The 20,622-nt window shown below is 39.3% G+C and overlaps 1 protein-coding gene across 15 annotated transcripts in view; it reads right to left on the bottom strand.

Moving 5' to 3' along the window:
• Positions 1–9,278: 9,278 nt before the first annotated feature.
• GPR65 (G protein-coupled receptor 65) overlaps positions 9,279–20,622 on the bottom strand; it is a 63,842-nt gene continuing 52,498 nt past the window's right edge. For 2 of the 15 annotated variants that reach the window (XR_012037031.1, XR_012037032.1), the window contains exons 11-14: positions 20,411–20,536; positions 16,190–16,533; positions 10,379–10,794; positions 9,285–10,186 (exon numbers count right to left, since the gene is read on the bottom strand). The gene's annotated coding sequence lies outside the window, so the exon portion shown is untranslated. Of the gene's footprint in view, positions 10,187–10,378; positions 10,795–16,189; positions 16,534–20,406; positions 20,537–20,622 lie in introns of all 15 variants that reach the window. The other 13 variants (XR_012037039.1, XR_012037040.1, XR_012037036.1 and 10 more) reach the window with 12 other exon arrangements.

Genomic DNA, 20,622 nt, shown 5'->3' with positions numbered 1-20,622 from the left:
CTCAGGAAAAACAGATGTTGGCAAGGATACAGAGAAAGGGGTATTGCAATAAAATAAAAGCACTTTTCTCTAATAATCCAAATTATTTAACTTTTTAAGAGGCTGCATGTTTAGCTTGATGATTACTTACCTTAGGCCAATGATTCCTGATCTTTTAAGAACTTTGACAGCCTATTATTTCATAAGCAAGGCAGTATGAGAGAGTTCCACAATGTTTGGAAGGTATAAAACTTTTGAAAGTACACTTCTATGGGCACTTGGACACAAAATGATCATTTTTGCCACCCTTTTATGGCAAGTAATACTGATTTTCTATTTATATTAGTGATATAAATGTTGCTTTTAATTAAATTTAAATAAAAATATAGGTTAGTTTAAAGAAAACAATTCATAGTAAGACGGAGGGTAGATATGGCACAAATTGGGAATTTTGAATTACTGAAATTTGGGAAATACTGGTACAGTAGATAAAGATATCCACTAGATACTTGGGGTTGGGGTAGATATTATGGTCTAGATCTAGAGAGGGATAAATACAGAAACATTGTAATAAGAGTCATATTCAGTCCTGAAGCTATTAATTAGTTGTTGGACTTTGAGCAACTTACATAACATCCATTACTGACATTGGTCTTATTTTCAAAATTAAAGGAATGATTTAATTTATCCTGAGACTTCTTTTTTTGCTCTAAGATTTTGTAACATTGCATCTGTTTTTCCAACAAACCACTCATTTATTCAGGAATGAAAGAAAAACCAAATTTAGATTGTATTTTTTTAATGTGTCTGAAAAAGTAAAGATGACAAAACTTGTAATTCAGTGCCTTTTCCTTAGAAAAACTTTCAAAATAGTATCTAGAGTGGGGCTGACCTTTGTGAACTTCGTTTCTCTTCACTGACTTTAAAATATATATCTGTGTGCATCACTAATTTTCCATCATAATTATATCTTCAGCCAGCATCATAAAATGTGACCGTTATTATCTATCATCATTATTCATTGAAATATGTAATCAAAGACTGTCTCCGTCCTCTAAAATTATACCGCTAGTAATATTATTGTGTATGTCACATTCAGAAAAATCCATGAAAATTCAAAAAAGATATATATTCTGTGTACCAAATTCGGGGAAGTTCATGTAGAAAACCCAGAAATAGACCCACAACTATATGGTAAACTAATTTTTGATAACACAGGAAAGATTATCCAATAGAAAAAAGACAGTGTCTTCAACAAATGGTGTTGAGAAAACTGGACAGCTACATGCAAAAGAATGAAACTGAATCCCTTTCTTACACCATACACAAAAATAAATTCAAAATGGGTGAAAGACCTAAATGTGAGAAAAGAAACCATCCAAACCCTGGAAGAGAACAGAGCAAACTCTTTTGACCTCAGCTATACCAGCTTCTTACTAAATACATTTTTGGAGGCCAGGGAAACAAAAGCATAAATGAACTATTAGGACTTCATCAAGATAAAAGCTTCTACACAAGGAAACAATTAACAAAACTAAAAGGCAACTGACAGAACGGTATTTACAAATGGCATATCTGATAAAGGGTTAATATCCAAAATCTATAAAGAGCTTATCAAAATCAACACCCCAAAAAACAAATAATCCACTTAAGAAATGGGCAGAAGACATGAACAGACATTTTTTCAAAGATGACATCTAGGTAGTTAACAGACAGGTGAAAAGATGCTCAACATCACTCATCATCAGGGAAATACAAATCACAACCATGATGAGATATACCACCTCATAGCTGTCAGAATGGCTAAAATTAGCAATGTGACAAACAACAGGTGTTGGTGAGTATGTGAAGGGGAAACCTCTTGCTCTGTTGGTGGGAATGCAAACTGGTGCAGCCATTCTGGAAAACAGTATGGAGGTTCCTCAAAAAGTTAAAAATAGAACTACTCTATGATCCAGAAATTGCACTACTGGGTATTTAGCTAAAGGATACAAAAATACTGATTCAAAGGGATACATACATCCCAATGTTTATAGCAGCATTATCAACAAGAGCCAAACTATGGAAAAAGCCTAAATGTCCATTGACTGATGAATGTATACAGAAGATGTGGTATATATATGTGTGTGTGTGTGTGTGTGTGTGTATAATGAATATTACTTAGCCATCAAAAGACCGAAATCTTGCCATTGGCAACAATGTGGATGAAGCTAGAGAGTACTTTGTAAGCTAAATAAGTTAGAGAAAGACAAATACTATATGATTTTACTCATATATGGAATATAAGAAACAAAACAGATGAATATATGTGAAGAGGGGAAAAAAGAGAGAAAGGGAAACAAACCATAAGAGACTCTTAATGATAGAGGACAAATTGAGGGTTGGTGGAAGGAGGTGGGTGGGGGATGGGCTAGGTAGGTGATGAATATTAAGGAGGGCATTTGTTATGATGAGCCTGGGTGTTGTCTGCACAGATGGCCTTTTGGCCCTAGTCGAACAGGTATACAGTTGCATTAGAAATTGATCTCTATCAGATAGTCCAGCTGGTGGAAGAAGGCTGGAGAGATGCCGGGTATGTGGTTAATGGTGAGGGTGAGGTTGGTGGTATTGGTGAGAATACCTCCTGGGATTTCCATCAGGATGAATCATTGAATTCATCCTGAAGCCTATATTTCACAGTATGTTAATTAACTAGAATTTAAATAAAAATTTGAAAAAAGAAAAAAAAACCCAGAAAATTTCATGTGAAAAGATATGAAGGAAGCATCTTAAATGCAGAGACATTTTTAGTTAAAGCCAGGCAGTCACTGAGCTGCCCAGTCAGTCCTAAAATAGCAGCTTTCAGCAGTCAGTGACCTTGGAGTTGACATTTTCCCAAATGGACAGGCTCTCCGTTATTAGAGGCTTTCACACAACTCACCCCTCAAGTCCCTTAAAAGAGGCCAAGGGGGGAGACAAAAGACAAGAGGGAAGGACATTTACCACATTCAGACATTGGATCATCTCTCGGCTATAGCACTGGTCTTGGAGATTGCACCTATGTTCTAGTCTTGACACTTAGGGGCAGTACAATTGTGAGGTTCAGAGCTGGAAAGAACCACACCATTTCTCAAAAATGTTGTATACTACAGGAGTTAGAAGGCTTACTCAAGGTCATAGGGTGAAGTAGTGACAGAGTCAGGACCAGAACACAAGGTGCTTGCCTCCTGTGAGCCCAACTAATGCGTTTCAACTCTTATTCTAAGTTTTGAGCAGGGGATAAGGTCCTAGGAAGATGCATATGATCTCAAATCCCTACTCTTTCCTGGCCTGACCAGTACACCCCTGGAGTTGCAGGGATAATAGTCAGTCTCGGGGTCTCCCTGACACTTGAGGTCTTTCCAGCTGGCCACTGATATTAATGTAATGAAGAGCTATGGGTGCTACATAGAGAAAGAATTTTGATTGGCCCTACTTAAGGTTGTTTCTGCACCAATCACTATAAACAATCAGTGTGGTATTGACTGGCTAGACTTGAATAATATGTCCATGGCTAGGAGATGGAGAGCTTTCATCAGAATCATGTTTGTTTTAGGATAGAAAGAATTCCCCAAAGATATGAGGGATGGATGCATGTAGGAGGATTAATACTGTTATCAGAAGAAGGGAGAACATTGGTTATGAATAGGCCAAAAGAAAGGGTATATCCTAATATCCTTCTGTAAACATTTCCCACCCTACTTCATCACGCCAGATACACATTTTTTAGGAGCGAAAGACTTGCAAAATGAGAAATAAGGTTTAAAATACATATTTTCAAATGTCAACACCAGTGAAAATAAAAAGTTTCCTATAAACTTAGGAAAAGATGTATTTTCCTGTAGTCATGGTGGCAAATGGCTACCAGAGCCAGTTTTGACCTGTTCCCATAGATCAAGGCAACTCATTTCAGTTGAACACGCAGTTAGTGGTTAATGAATTAACTAGTCAATGTTAGTCCTTCATTTCTAAAAGTCAATCAGTGATGTGCTCACTAAAGCAAACACATCAGGACTGCTAACCAACAAGAGTCTTACCCAAGTAATCATGCCTCTATAGATGGTTAACTTCACTGAACGTCTACCAAGTCCTTGAACTCTGTGCTACCCCCAAACCCAATATAATATCCATACTCTGTGCTGCTCAGAAGACTGGGTCTAATCAGCTTAACTCCCTTAGTGTAGTGAGCAATAAAGTATTACATATACACATTATCAAAGTCCACTGGTGCCAACACTTCACCAGTTTGAATGAAGCCTAGACAACTTACTTCCTTTTATATCCTTCTACCCTCTCCCCATTACTAATATGTGTCTTAAATATTTCTGCTACATACATTGAGAACCACGTTAGGCAGTGTTAAAATTTTTGCTTCAAAAACCAAAAATTTTGTTTCTATCAAACAATATTCAGAAAGCTCAAGAGGAGAAGGAAATTCTGTTGTATTTATCATATGTTCCCTCTTAATATATTCTTTCATACTTCCTAATATCCCATGATACTTTCTTTGAATTTACTTTAGGGGTGACTGGGTGATGGGCACTGAAGAGGGCACTTGATGGGATGAGTGCTGGGTGTTATACTATATGTTGGCAAATCAAACTTCAATAAAATAAATAAAGAAAGAAAGAAAGAAAGAAAGAAAGAAAGAAAGAAAGAAAGAAAGAAAGAGAAAGAATTTGCTTTAGCCTTTCTTTTAGGGTAGGCTTGCTGGGGATGAATTCTTTTAAATTTTCCTTCACCTGAAGATATCTTAATTTCTCAGGATTCTCAAAGGCTACTTTCTCTAGATGCAGAATTCTGAGGTGACAAGTCTCTTCTTTCAGCACTTGGCAAATCTGTCACTTTGTTCTAACCTCTCTTATTTCCTATGAGAAATCCGTTGTTCCAACTGTTTTTTCCTCTTATATACATAATGCATCTTTTCTCTCTCACTGCTTTCTAGATTATTTCTTTGTTTTTAGTGTTGAGAAGTTTGACTATGATATATCTTGGTGTAGATTTCTTTGAGTTTATCTTGTCTGGAATTTACTCAGAGTCACTTCTTGAATCTGTAGTTTTATGACTTTTTTATTTTCCTTTGCCAAATTTGGGAATCTTTTTTTAAAAATTTTTATTTATTTATTCATGGGAGACACACAGAGAGAGGCAGAGACATAGGCAGAGGGGGAAGCGGGCTCCATGCAGGAAACCTGATTTGGGACTCAATCCCGGAACTCCAGGATCACACCCTGAGCCAAAGGCAGACCGTCAACCACTGAAGTCACCCAGGTGTCCCAAATTTGGGAACTTTTTAGCCATTATTTTTCTGAATACATTTTCAACCTCCATCTTCTTTTCCTCTCCTTCTGGGATGTGGTATAGTCACACATGTCACTGAGGCTTAATTTTTTCAATCTATTTTCTTTCTGTTATTCCAATTAGGTATCTTTATGTTCATGGATTCTTTCCTCTGTCCCCTCCACCCTTCTGTTGAGCCCATTCTTTTAGTTTTTTTTTTATTTTTATTTTTTGTAATTTTCAGTTCTAAAATATCCATTTTATTTTTCTTTGTATCTTCTATTTCTTTGCTAAGCATTTTTGTTTTTTTCATTTGTTTCAAGTATTCTCATAATTGCTTGTCAAAGAATTTTTATGATGGCTGATTTAAAATCCTTGTCAGATGATTCTAACATCTGTGTCATCTTAGTGTCGGCAACTGTTGATCATCTTTTCTCACTCAGTTTGAGATCTTCCTATTTCTTGCTATAAGTGATTTTTGATTCAAGGCTTGACATTTTTGGGTATTATGTTACAAGACTCTGAATCTTATTTAAATCTTGTGTTTTAGTTTGCTTCCATAGATGTGATGATGCCCCCTCTATTTGGGGGGTAGAAGATTCTCCCCTTCTTCTCTCTGACACCAAAGGGGAGGGGATCTTTTTACTTTGTTATTGTAGAAGTGAAACTGAGGGACTTCCAAAACTGAGTCAGAAAGGCCACTTAGCTTCTACCAATCTCAGATGGCACTAACTCTCAGAGCCTTCAGATACATGCAAAGTGAGAAGCTCAGATACATGCAAAGAGAATACATGGAATAACTAGAAATGAGAGTCCCGAAGAATCCCAGCTGCTCTAGTGCCCTATCGTTTGAGCCTTCCTAGCCCAGGCACCACCTTTGTGAAATGAAGAAGTACTCAAGATGACCCAGCCCCATCAGCACCTAACTGCAACTTCTTTAGAGATCTCAAATGAGAACTGCCTAGCTAGAGTTTCTCAACCATGAGCTGGATAGTTCCGTGTAGGGGCTGGTGCAATATAACATATTTAGCAGGATCCCTGACCATTACTCACTAGATGATGGTAGCACCTTTCTAGTTATAACAATTAAAGATGTCTCCAGGATTTCCCATCTACTTGCCAGATGGGATGCTCCCTGAATTATGAATCACTTAATAAATCAATTAGATCTTCAAATTAAAAAAAGTCTCCAAACATTTGCAAATGTCCCTTGGGGAAAAATCACCCTTATTTGGTTAGCTGATCCCAGTCAACCCCTATATTTATGAGAAAAATAAGTGATTGTTATTGTTTTTAGGCCATTGTTTAAGGTTATTTGTTATACAGCAATTGATAATCAGAGGGGTGTGGGGGATGAAGAACTTCTTCTCTACAAGCTTATCTGATGTTAGCTGAAAAACTGGACTTTGTCAGAGTGATCAATAGTCTGCTTCTACTGTCCCTGGAATGTTTATGATGGGCTATCTATGGTATCAAGATAGGCATTTATTTATCATTTATAGGAGGACTTATAGAGAATTATAATAAAAACACACATATACATTATATAAAAATATACACAAAACAATTAAATGAGAATAAAAGGAAAATTTGGAAATCACTTAGGGAAATAGTCAAATAATTTTTTTAAGAAGAGGAAGTGTTTGCTGATTTCACTCCCCTCCCCCATTTTTCTAAAACCTAAGAGAAAAAAAGCACTTGGAGTTTTATTGTAAACTAATTTGTAAGTGCAATATGTTTTTGTGTCATTAAATTCTAAGAGGAATTTACAATATGAATTCTTAAATGAAGGACGTTGAAAAGGTCATCAACAAAGTTTTACTTTCACATAAGTTACAGAATAATTTCTCCTGTGACCAGGGACCTGACATTCAATCACAACTCAAAGGAAATATTTCTGTCAGAATGAGCCTGATGTAGCTCAGGTATTTTTGATGATTTAGCAAAACACCATGATAGTATTTGGAGAAAGAAATCAATCAGGAATATAATTTGAATAATGGCCAGTTGATCAGCAGCGCTACTTCTGGCAAACACATCTCATGAATTTAAGTCCTTCCTGTTAAGACCCGTGTTCTTAAAAATCTTATCATACATATGAAGGAATGTTTATTTTCCTTTTTTAAAAATTTTTGGGAGGTAGCAAATCCATGAAAGAAATCAAGTTATCAGTCAACAAATTAAAAAGGAAAAAATCGGGGATCCCTGGGTGGCGCAGCGGTTTGGCGCCTGCCTTTGGCCCAGGGCGCGATCCTGGAGACCCGGGATCGAATCCCACGTCGGGCTCCCGGTGCATGGAGCCTGCTTCTCCTTCTGCCTATGTCTCTGCCTCTCTCTCTCTCTCTCTGTGACTATCATAAATAAATAAAAATTAAAAAAAAAATAAAAATAAAAAGGAAAAAATGATGAGGGAATAAAACACGCTCTGGATTCCCTCTATTACCTTTTTATGTGTTTGAGGGTTCCATCCAAAGAGTTTGACTCTTGCAATTGAAATTATGGTGAAAGATCTTTTTTTTTTTTTTGTAAAAGATCTTTATTAGCATTCCTAATAGCCAAAAATAAGTCAACAGAGACCCTAAAATCTTATGTTTTTTCCAGGTGTTTCTTTCCTCAATGTAAGGAGTGTAAATCTAGCTTTTGGTGGCAATACACTTCTTTCTTGAGAACAAACATCTCTCAAAGCCAGCATACCACTTGAGACAGCTTTTGTTATTGTTTTTAAGGGATGTGTCCTCTGTAGTAAGTGACTGCCATGGGGTAGGCAAGCTTTGTTTTGGGGGATGTTTATTTATTTGCCTGGTGGCTCCAAGAAATCATCAGAGGTCCTTGAGTAGAAGGACCCAGGGCTACTGGTATGCTAAGGATGGGAAGCAGGCTCAGGAAAGGTAAATTGTGAAGTATGAAGTTCTGAGTCACCACCATAAAATCAGGATCTTTATTATGAAGACGCATTTATCATGTCCCTTGTGCCGCTATTTCTTCAAGATTTTATTTTAGTTTTCGGGATCCCTGGGTGGCGCAGCGGTTTGTCGCCTGCCTTTGGCCCAGGGCGGGATCCTGGAGACCCGGGATCGAGTCCACGTCGGGTTCCTGGTGCATGGAGCCTGCTTCTCCCTCTGCCTATGTCTCTGCCTCTCTCTCTCTCTCTCTCTCTCTGTGACTATCATAAATAAATAAAAATTAAAAAAAAAAAGATTTTATTTTAGTTTTCAATAATTAAACTGTAAACAGCTTTTAGTATCTGAATATCAGATGTACTAACATAGCCTAAGGAAATAATGTGTTTGATAGAGTCTGTTTCTTGATTCCTAGCAAATCCTAACAAATTATCTTTGGTCACCAGGTCAATCCAGGATCACTGAGCGGCGCAGGTGATTTGTAAATCCATACTGTGAGTGTGAATCCGGACTCTGTTTTTGGAAAGGTATTCATTTTTTAAGCTGTTGTTTTGACTCCTTGTGATGGCTTCCATAGTGTGACAGGGAAACAATTTACCTATAAACCATAGTGATAAAGGCTGTTCCTCCTACAGAAGTAGATCTTTGGAGCAGTTTATTAAGATGTTACCTTCTAGAAGCATCTTAATTCTTTCTGCTGAGAACTCGGAAATACACTGGGTCACTTTTTTCAGCCTGATTTCAGCCACTTTGGAACTTAAAGGTTTGAGCCCACATAGAAAGGGCACTGGCTGGATAATTCTTTCAAACTAAAATATACAAGTTAATCATGGATTTGAATCTCAATAGCTCCACAGGGTAGCTGAATGATATTGTGTAAGATTTTAATCTCTAACCTATAGTTCCCTTTTCTGTAAAATGAAGATAAGAATAATACTCTTCTCTCTTATGGTTGTTATATGAGTTAAATGAAATAACATGAGGTCCTTAGCCCAGATCCTGGCAAATAATAAGCCCTTGGAAAATATTAGCTTTTCTAATGATTGCAAATAATCATGAGGAAAGGAGAATTTATCAAGTTCAGTTTATTGTAGCTCAAAGAACTGGTAAAACAACTCTGTTTTCTTAATATAATTGTAGATAGTAGGAATGCTTTGGGATAATATATGACCTTAACTTGGAAGATCTCAGTGGATTATTTTGTAATATAATAAGAGAAAATAAGAAAAGGTCAAATTGTAATTTTCTAAGAGTGATTCCAATATAAATTACTGATTATATTTTTTTAAAGATTTTATTTATTTATTTATTCATGAGACACAGTGAGAGAGAGAGAGGCACAGACACAGGCAGAGGGAGAAGCAGGCTCCATGCAGGGAGCCTGATGTGGGACTCAATCCCGGGTTTCCAGGATCACACCCTGGGCTGAAGGCGGTGCTAAACCGCTGAGCCACCTGGGCTTCCCTGATTAATTTTTCTAATGGTAGAATATAAGAATTCATCAACTAGACAGACACATCTCTGCCTTTTAGGCACTCATTAGAAAACAGTCATTTTATTATGTCTAGGATGGTCCATTTTTCTCCAAACCTCTCAACTTACAGTGGGACTTCACCCTCCCACATCTGCTACAGTGAAACTAGTTGCTGCATCAGTTTGGCATAAGCAGAAATAGGAATATTTTATTCTTGCTATTTTGGACTGTGACTCATGTCTTCTTGTTCCTTAAAATTATTGTCTCAGGGTTAGATTTCTTGCAAACATTGCTTGTTTGGGCTGAGTGATAGTCTTCTTTTCAGTTCCTGTGAGCAATGTTTTGTTCCCCTTGAAAGTGTAAATTCCCCAACTATATTGTCTCATCTAGAGAAATGTTAGTGATGATGAGAAAACTGTGGTCTAGCAGAAAGGGCCTCTTGTCAGCCAGATCTGGGTTCTGATCCAGGTTCCATCTTGTTCAGGTTGTGCAGTCATGGGCAAGCCCTTTTCTCTCTTGGAACCTATTCCTTCACCTGTAAAATGGGAAGATACTACATTATTGCATACATGTAAAGCACCCAGAAAACTCCCCAGTTTATAGTATAAGCTCAACCAATGTCTCTTGATATTAAGATTAAAATTATGCCCATGATTCTTGTAATCTGGTAAGGCTGTTGAGACAATGTTATCCTACAATAGTGCATATGATGTAACAAGCACGGTACCTATTTGCAGAGTGGGCACTCCATAACTGAGAGCTATTAATATCATCAATACTTTGCTCCTTGCTCATAGACTTTTTAAGTGTTATATTGAGTCAGCGTGTGAGGGAAGAGGAGCAACAAGGAATCCTGATAAGTCAATGTCACCTCTCTCAGAACTTCTAAAAAGGTCATCTCAGCTCTCTTGCAAGAGCTTGGTGACAATGATGATGATCATGATGAGGATGAGGATGAGGATGAGGGTGATGGTAGTTGGCATTACTGGGCATTTACTCTAAGACACACATGGTGTTCAGCGCATTCTCTCATTTGTTCCTCCTAACGAATCTGTGAGGCACTATCTTGTGTCTCCCCAAAACATATCTTGGAGCAGATTCATGAGTTTACTTGGGAAGTAATCTCAGGAGCATGGTGATAACCTGGAAAATGGCACAAGGGAGAGAGAAGGTCAGGAAACAGTGGGATGAAGAGTGAGCGCTGCTGTGGGCAACTGGAGTCTAGAAGCATAACTTTCTCAAAGGGTCCCTGGATGTTAAGTGAGCAAGGCCACTTGTGCTTCTATTCCTTCTTACCTGGACCATTGTGCTCTAACTCCTGGGGCATGGATCATACAATAGTTATTGATTTAGGGAGCACACTATATCCTGCAGCATAGCACTGCCCTGACTGTGTGGGACTAGTGATCCTAGTTCAAGTGCTCAATGGTAATATCCTTTGCTGTAAAATTGAGATCGTTGGTCGGAAGCAAGAAAAATTTCCTGACAAAGGCCTCCCTTTTGAGGCCAGGTTAGGGAAAAGCATCACATTCTCTGTCCTTATTACCTACTGTCAGAACTCCCCAAGGAGAACTTGGTTTTTGCAAGACTCAAGCAGCTGGCAGGGTATTAGGAAACAATTGCACACATGCCTGTGGTAGAGAAGGGATGTGAATGCAAATGAGAGTGGGATGGGCACAGGGGGCTTGGCCAAGAGAGGGGAAGCTTGATGCTATTGGTAGAGGCTCCCAACATAGAGAGTCCAGAGGAGGAGCATTACTTGTAAAAGGACAAATTCTGATACCAAGAAATCCAATTTAAAGAATTCTTATAACCAGTAGTATTCTTGAGCCAAAGTCAAAGCACCTCCCCTGACCCCTGCCAAAAAAAAAAGAGGAAAATTTCAGAGTCAGTCTTAGAATTTTGTTGCCAAAAGAGATAATCTGGACCAATTGTTCCATTTTATTTAATAAACGAGGAAAATGGGGTTGGGAAGATGCAGCCACAGTCTATTTCAGGTACTTGGGAAAAAGTTGGGATGGAAGGACTTTGTGTAGACCTGAGATCATCAGTTTGTGAGGTTTCCTGAGTGAGAAGAAGCTCACAGAGCAGAGGACAGGGATCAAGCAAAGGCCTGTGCAGAAAGAGGTTGGGTTAACAGGATTAAAGAATTCTTGGGATACCAAATGGCAAATGCGGACTATTGTCACAGCTGGGTGCTCTACACAGGAGCTCATCACACTATTCTTGCTTTGTGCTCAGTTGAAACTTTTAATAATAAATAGAAAAGCATTCAGGGCAGGGGTGATGGGTGAGGTTGAGGTCAACATATGTCTAAGTGAAAATGAGGATGCAGTGTAGTAGGTCTGCCCGCAAACGTATCCAGGACATTAGGCAAGCCAGCAGAAAGGCATATTATGTATCTTGTGGTCGGGGAGGGGTGAGGCAGTCTTTCTGGGGGTGGTCAGGACAGAGGTGAGTCTTGAAAGACAGGATGAGAGAATGAAAGAGCCCAAATGTGAAGTCAGCAAAACCTGCCTTCAAATTTCTGCCCCACGACTGAGCTGGGATGAGTTATTTAAACTTTGTGTCTAATCTCTGAAAGAGTTCTAGCACTTTCCTTATATTGTTCAAGTCAGGGGGCTGCTGCAGAGATACTAGCTGTGGCTCACAGGGGAAAGAGCTCACTCAGCACACATTCCAAGTCATCTATAGTTTGTCTCCCTAAAAAGTCAGGAGCTACATTCCCCAAGCTTCCCGGTAGCCTGGTTCAACATGTGACCCAGATGCGGTCAAGCATTTGCACCTTCATAAGAGTAGAGAAGGCAGAAGTGAACAACATGGCTGCTGCTGGGCTAGGGGAAGCAGCTTCTTGTGGCAGTCAAATATGGGGGCATACAGTTCTGGGGTCACTGAGGTAGAGCTTCTGGTTCCTAGTCTCACTGGAGCCAATTGACGTGTAGCAACAATTCTGCTCTAACAGTCCTGTAGTATAGCAGACATTTTTCTTGACCTGTAAACCTTTCAGGCTGGGCTTTCTGGCCCTCTCAAAGCTCATATTGCCTCGTAAGATCTTATAATAAACCATTTTCTGTTTTATAAACAGAGGATTCTGTTTTCTACCAGTAAGAAGCCAGATAGGTGCCATACTTCTTTCCCTGAATCCCCAAATCCAAGCTGTCACCAACTCCCATTATGCAATATTTTCTGTCTGTCTACTTATCTCCTTCCTCTCTGCTGCTTCCCTTGGTCAGAGCACTACCATCTCTTGCTTAGGTCCTATCCATGGGCTTTTCCTCCACAGCCTCCCAGGGCTCAGTATCTCTGTAAGTCCAGTGTCACAACATACCAATGAATTCTCCACACAGACACCAGAGGCGTCTTCCTAAGGTGCCAATATATCTGTGACACACCCTCCCTGCTCACACAATCTAGACCTCAGCTATATGGAGTCATTTTCCATTACCAGTGTGGGCACTTGATCCTCCTGTCACCAAGACTGTGTGCATTTGTTCTTTCTACCTAGAACAGTCTCCTCTCTCTCTACCGGGAGAACTTCTTTCCATCTTTCAGGTCTCAGGAAGCATTTCTTGACTTCTCAAGTTCAAGTTAGTGGCCCTTGTACTTCTACAGTATCCTCCAAACGTATTGTACTTGGTGTTGTTTATTTATCTGGGTTCTTTCCTGGACAAAAAGTCCTATGAGGGCTGGAGTTTTGTCTGTAGAATTAAGTTTGCCTTCAAAAACTTGAGGCACTCAGCCTGAAATATGTAGGCAGTCAATATAAACTAGTTAAATGGAGAATGGTGTCAAATGCCCCAGAAAGTTCTGAAGTAGAAGGATTGACCATTGTCCATGAATATTGGCAACCTGATGTCACTAATGACCTCAGTAAGGGTAGTTTCAGAGGCATATTATGATAGCCACTGGGTGGCCATTGATTTGTCACATCTTGGTTTACTCTATAGCTGGCCATGGTGTTATGATGTGAGTGGGCAGGACAGGCAGTGGAAGCATCAGACAAATAAACTGTTCAAATTTTATTTTTCTTTAGAATAAGAATGACAATAACTCTAATTATAGTTAATCTATAATAATGAGTCTAGTCTGTATTGTATCCACCTTTCTGTCAACACAGTCATGAAATATAATTGTTCATATTATTTAATGGAGGGGGGTCCCTGAAGATAAAAGTGTCCAGGGCCTCTGAGATGGTAATGCAGTCCTGAGTAACTTTGCTGACTTTACAGTCTAGTCTTGTCTCTGAGATTTATTTGTCATGAACTAGGTCACCCTCTTTCTTCTCTCACTCTCTGGTTCCACCCTTGGTGCTGGCTCTTCTACACTTCCTGAGTTGGCCTGGTTGGGGCAACCATATCCTCTGATATCTAACAGACTGTGGTTCAGAGAGGTCTTATCAGAGGGCCCTGAGAAGGGAAAAGTGACACTGTTTTTCATGATTTTCACAAAGATATCGGGTTCAGCATTTGGGCATGTCTATTTCTGTTTTTGCTCAGGGTTAATGAAGGCTACAAGTAAAGATATGATTTTCCTGGAACTGTTGAAGAAAGACCCAGCCAAACTCTGCCAACACAGCACAGTATCTGGAAACAAGAAGTACAGACTCTGCTTGGTGAAGCAATTAGCAATGACCACAAATGACTGGATGGTTGAAGTAACCCAGGGAAAATTAAAGGGGACCCTAAGTAATGAGTTCAACTTGAAGGATACTAGGAGGAGGAAAGAAAGGTTATCAGAAAACATGTTAACTTGCACACTCTTTTCTCTAAGGTAGCCTTTGTTCTAAGTAGAGGTCTGATTTGCTTTAGATAATGCATAGCATCAAACTGAGAAATTTTTCAGCTTTACTGGAATCTCAGCATTTTGTTCTTTTATTTTTTTTTTTAATTTAAATTCAATTTAGTTAATGCATACTCTATTATTAGTTTCAGGGGTAGAATTTAGTGACTCATCAGTTGCATATAACACCCAGTGCTCATTACATCCAGTGCCCTTCTTAATGTCCATCATCCAGTTACCCCATCCCCCCACCTGCCTCCCCTCCAGCAACTCTGTTTGTTTCCTAGAGTTCGGCATCTCTTATGGTCTGTCTCCCTCTTAATTTTCATCTTATTTTATCTTTCTTTCCCTTTCCCTATGTTTATCTGTTTTATTTCTTAAATTTCACATATGAGTGAAATCATGTGGTATTTGTCTTTCTCTGAATGACTTATTTCACTTAGCATAATATCCTCTAGCTCCATTCATATCATTGCAAATGACAAGATCTCATTCTTTTTCATGGCTGAGTAATTTTCCATTGTTCTATTCCACATCTTCTTTATCCATTCATCTGTTGATGGATATCTGAGCTCTTTCCATAGTTTGACTATTGTGGACATTGGTGCTATAAACATTGGGGTGTATGTGCCCCCTTCAAGTCACTATATTTGTATCCTTTGGATAAATACCTAGTAGTGCAATTGCTGGGTGGCAGGGTAGCTCTTTTTTTTTTTTTTTTTAACTTTTTGAGGAACCTCCACAATTTTGCAAAGTGACTGCACCAATTTGCATTCCCACGAGAAGTCAAGAGGGTTCCCCTTTCTCTACATCTTTGCCAACACCTATTATTCTGAATTGTTAATTTTAGCCATTCTGTCTGGTGTGAGATGGTATTTCATTGTGGTTTCGGTTTGTGGTAAAGTTTCTTGGAAGCCCTAGCTCAGTATATGGTGGTGGTGGTGGTGGGGTTGTGGGCAGAGGCCAAAACAAAGGTTTTTTTCTTCCAAGGCTTTTCCTTTTGGGAACCACCTACAACCAACACACAAGGCCCTAGTTTGTGAGAGATGAAACTAAAAGCATGCATGCCCCAATCCCAACTCATTCTATGGCTCTAGAGTAAATGTTCTGTCTGCTTTGAGATTCTGCAAGTATAGTTTATCATATAAAATCATTAATCCATTCACTCTCTCAGGCTCCTTTGGAGTTCCAGATGCTGGTGATGTAAATATGAATAAAACTCCATCCCTGCCTGCTTTGCTGGCACTTTTCTTTGTAGCCTGACATCTAATATATTTACTGGTTTACATCTCTTTCCCCCATCCTCTGCCGCAATAAGACTATAATCTCTATGAGAATGGGAACTTTGCTCTTTTGCTCATTACTCTGAATTTAGTGCCTAGAACAGTGACTGGCATTGCAAGATAAATAATTGTTGCATGACTTTGTTTAATGAGTGAAATTATTTTATAATAATTATTAATCCTGAACAAACTGTTAAAAAGAAAAGTCCATGAGCTCAATTCAAAGCAATTTTTCATTACCATTCTCCAAAAATTTGGTTTTGAAAGTATTTATAAAGATGTGGTAAAATCAATGCGGAAACATCAACACTTTTCTTTAATAAAAACTCCACATAAATATGTAACAGGGCATTGCTGAGCTCTACATAAACATCTTACAAGTTATTAATTTTGAGAAATTTGAGTTACACTTGAACTAGCAATTGTCTCTAGTAACTTCTAAATATAGCATTCACCAACTCAATAATGCAATTTACCTTCTAGTTGTTTAAAGTAGTTGTTCCTTTGTGCAAGACTAGATCCTTTTCTAGAAAAGATTAATCTGTTTGCAATAATGTTTGCACATGTTCAAAGCCTGTTGGCCTGTATTGACATTTAAAAAAGAAAAAAAAGACTTGAGTTCTGAACCAAATCAAATGACTTTCCAGGAATGAGCCATATGGCTTTGTAAAATAATTTGATAGATGGAATTCAGCCTTCAGAATAGCAGGTATAGAAAGTTAGAATGTAGAATGGTTGCCTCTTGATGCCTGGAATTCCACTATTGAAGAGTCATTCTTTTGGGTCTCCAAAAGCCTCTTAATCTTTTCAGTTTTCCCTTCTAAATTTAGAGAACAAAGATACTCTAAGTTAGTATTTGCTAACTGTTTACCTGGAGGAACCAGAAAAAATTATGAATTAGTGAAGTAGGAGAGTGTATGATACCAGGAAGTTGGGAGGAGACCATGAAGTACAGATGCTTATGCTAACCAATTTCTAGCCAGAAGCATCTTTAAACCTTTTTATTTAGAAGGATGGCCATCTAGCTGGGGATGGGGATGGGATGCAGATGGTGGTGCTTGAAGCTAAGTTTGCATAGCAATTTGTATAAAATAAACACAACATCTATTGTTCACATCAAGAAGGAGTGGGGACAAAGTTACTGACAAAAATTATATAGGAGGAATAACTAAGTCTTCCTTAAGCTCTATCTTGTTGCTGTTATCCCCTGGCTCAAGTTCATTATTATCCTGTGAGAACTGGGTCCCGTATTATACTGTTAGAGCAGTTGCATTCTCTAAAGATGCTGAAAATACCAATTTTTATAGGAAATATCCTGGTTTTGCTGGTGATGGTTCAGGCCAGGTAGTCAGAAAAGACCTCCTTTTTTTAAATATGAGAGACACACAGAGAGAGGCAGAGACATAGACAGAGGGAGAAGCAGGCTCCTAGCAGGGAGCCCAATGCAGGACTCCATCCCTGGACCAGGATCACGACCCAAGCCAAAGGCAGATGCTCAACCCCTGAACTACCCAGGCATCCCAGAAAAGACATCCTTGATAACGTGACACCTGAGTACAGTCTTGATTGAGGAAAGTGAAAATATGAACCACAAGATTCCTTCCAAGAAAAAGGACAGAAGTGCTTAGCCCTGCGATTGGAGTGTGCTTGGGAGTCAGCAAGTGGCCATTGTGTCTGGAATGCAACAAGTTGGGGAAATATGGAAGAGACAAGAGCAGAGTCTCCTCTGCAAGTCAGGGAAACAGTTGGGCAGAAAAAGTAGAGCCAACAGGTCTAGTAAGGGCTTTAATGAGACCTTGATGGGAGTAGCATAGGAAGCCATTGGAGAGCTTTGACCACAAGAGTAGTGTGAGCTAACTTGGGTTTTAAAAGGATTGCTCTGGCTGAGGCTCTGGGGAGAATAGTTTATAAAGGAACAAGAGCAGAAGGAGAGGAAATATCAGGAGGCATATTGGTTGGGATGAAGTTTAGCAGTGACAATATTGCCCAAAGAACAAGTAGCTTTAAATAGAAGTCAGTTTCTCTCTCACTCTTAAGTCCAGAGCTTGAATTTCGATGTAGATGGTAGTTGTTTACCAAGTCCTCAGCAACTGGAAAACTTTCCAACTCATTGCTCTAAGGACTCAAGAATGCAGATAGAAAAGAGTAAGTATAAGGGTGCTTCTCTATGGGCTAAGGAGTCATCTGTGTACCAGAAAGTAGGGTGAGGACAAGATAAAGAAGCTACAAAGGGTATCTTACAACTACCTCTTAAGAAGGTTCCCAGAAATTCCATAGACATTTCTGCTTACATACCCTTGGCTACTCCAAGTTCTAAGGAAGGTTAGAAAATCTAAATCTGGAAGACCAGGTGCCTGGCTAAAAATTCTACTAGTATAAGGGGACGGGAGGAAGATATACATATTGGGAGGCAATGAGCAGTTTTGACCATAGGGCACTATTGCAGTAATCTAGGCGAGAGATGATGGTGATGGAGGTCGGGAGAAGTGGTCAAATTCTGGAAATAATTTGAACTAGAGGCAAGAGGAAATACTGATGCACTACCTTTAGGGTGTTAGGGAAAGAGAATAGTCAAGGATGATAAAGGTTTTGGCTTAAGCAGCTGAAAAATGGAACTAGGCTTAAAGATATTCTGAGTAAGCTTAAGGATAATCACAAGCTTGATTTTTGGGAAAGTTAGTTTTGACACTCAAGTGGAGATGTCAGGAAAGCAGTTGGATATACAAGCCTGGAGTTATAGAGAGACATCTGGCTTAGAAATAGAAATTTGTGATCTGTCTGCATAGATATGGTATTAAAAGCCATGATAACAAAAATCATCTAAGAATGAGTGTAGATAGGAAAGAGTAAACATAAGATACTGTGCCCAAGGCACTCCAAAATTTAGAGGTTGGGAAGACAAAGAAATGACCAGTAAAAAAGGCATAGAATCAAGACAGAAGACTCCCTAGAAGCTTAAGAGAGTAAGTATTACAAAAAAGAATAATACACTGTATCAAATTCTTATTGAGTAAGAAGAAGATTAATAACTGACCATTGGTTTTAACAACATGAAGCTTTTTGGTGATCTTGATGTGAACTGTTTCGATGAAAGAGTGAGGAAGAGAGCCTGCATGGAGTGGATTCAAGAGAGAAGGAAATTAGAGAAAGAAAGAGAGTGGGGCATCTGGGTGGCTTAGCGGTTAAGCATCTGCCTTTGGCTCAGGTCGTGATCCCAGGGTCCTGGGATTGAGCCCCACATCAGGCTCTCTGTATGGAGGCTGCTTCTCCCTCTGCATATGTCTCTACCTCTCTCTGTGTCTCTTATGAATAAATAAATAAAATGAGAGAGAGAGAGAGAGAGAGAGAGAGAGAGGAATCGGGCAAATACAGATGATTCTTTTTCCCCTGGGAGATACCTGTAAACATGAGCAAAGAAATGAGATAGTAGCTGGAGGAGGGCATGGAGTTTTTTTCCCCCCTTTTAAAAATGAGCTATATTGCAGCATGTTCTGTATGTTGATGGGAAAGATCCAGTGTGGAGGGAAATTTTGAAGACACAGGAGAGAAGGGAAAAGTTGGACTAAATTCCCCAAGTAGATAAGAGGAGACAGTGCCCAGTGCACAGATGGAGGTTTTGGCTTCAGAAAGGAGCACAGACAATTCACCCAGGAGGGAAGGCAAATTACATGGGAACAGATGCAGGTAGGCAGTAGAGGCGGTATTGGGATCTAATGGAAATTCTCCCCTGATGGCTTCTGTTTTGTTGTTGAAATAGAATTCACACTCATCAGCTGAGAGTGAGGAGGAGGGCTGAGGAACTGGAGGTTTGTGGAGAGAACAGAAAATATGAAATAGCTCTGTGAGAGACTGGTCTGGTGAATGGACTATTGAAATATGATGGGATCCATGGGGCAGCTCTGTGGACCTGTGTTACGTCAGTGGTCATGAATTGAGTTTGTGAGTGTGGGAGGAGGTAGAGGTGGATGTCAGCAGAGTTGAGGATAAGCCGGGTTGGGGGCGGGGAGAGGGAGAAAGGAGTGGTTGGAGAGAGAGAAGAAGAGAGGTAAGAGTACATTGATTGAAGGGAATCATAAGGAAGAAGAGACCATACAATGTAATTCGGTCATGGGGTCCCTTGATAGGATGGGGGTAAGGGACAGTGGAATAAAGGTCTTGGATTCAATGGATCAACCATTGCCTTTCTTTGAAAAGTTGGCAAATCGTGCAAAATAGACATTGCTACTTTTTGACATCATGTGTTAGACTATTGTTGGATTGCAATGAAAATAATCCCCCAAATTTCAGTGGCTTAAAAAAACACAAAACCATTATGATAACATTCAAGTTAATGGCAGCTTTCCTTTAGATAGTCATTTAATGACCCACGTTGATGAAGGCTCTGCCAACTCCAACATATGACATCTGAGGGGCGTCTCACACTTTGCCACATCGGGCAGCCAGTAGTGAAAAAGAGCATAGAGGCACAGGTGTGAGGGGATTTGTGAGCCATGCTTGGAAGTGGCATGTATCACTTCAATTGGATTCCACTAAAGATGACTTAGTCACTTCTCTGGAGGAGGCACAGAGAAATGAGGTCTAGCTGTGTTCCCAGAAAGAAGGGGAGAGTGATTTTTGCAGATAATTCCTTTTGTAGCTAGCAATCCCTGTCATTAGCCCCTTTGGCCAGCATAATCCATTACGTGAAACGTACTCACATACTCCTGAAGAAGGAAAACCCAAAATTTTATACAGTTGTCACGTCTATTTCAATGTCTAGGATTCTCAGGAGATGCTCAGATCTTTCCTTTAGGTCCACATATGGTTCTTCGAGTTCTAGCACCCTTCGAATTAAAAGACAAGTCAACTGTACTCCATCTGCCCTCCCAGTATAAAAAAGTAGAGAGAATAACCACAATAAACACCCCCA

Source organism: Canis lupus, chromosome 9 (genome assembly GCF_048164855.1).
Source record: "Canis lupus baileyi chromosome 9, mCanLup2.hap1, whole genome shotgun sequence".
Classification (NCBI taxonomy): Eukaryota; Metazoa; Chordata; class Mammalia; order Carnivora; family Canidae; genus Canis; species Canis lupus.
The sequence above is the reverse complement of the archived record's forward strand: the minus strand, read 5'-3'. Positions and strand labels throughout refer to the sequence as shown.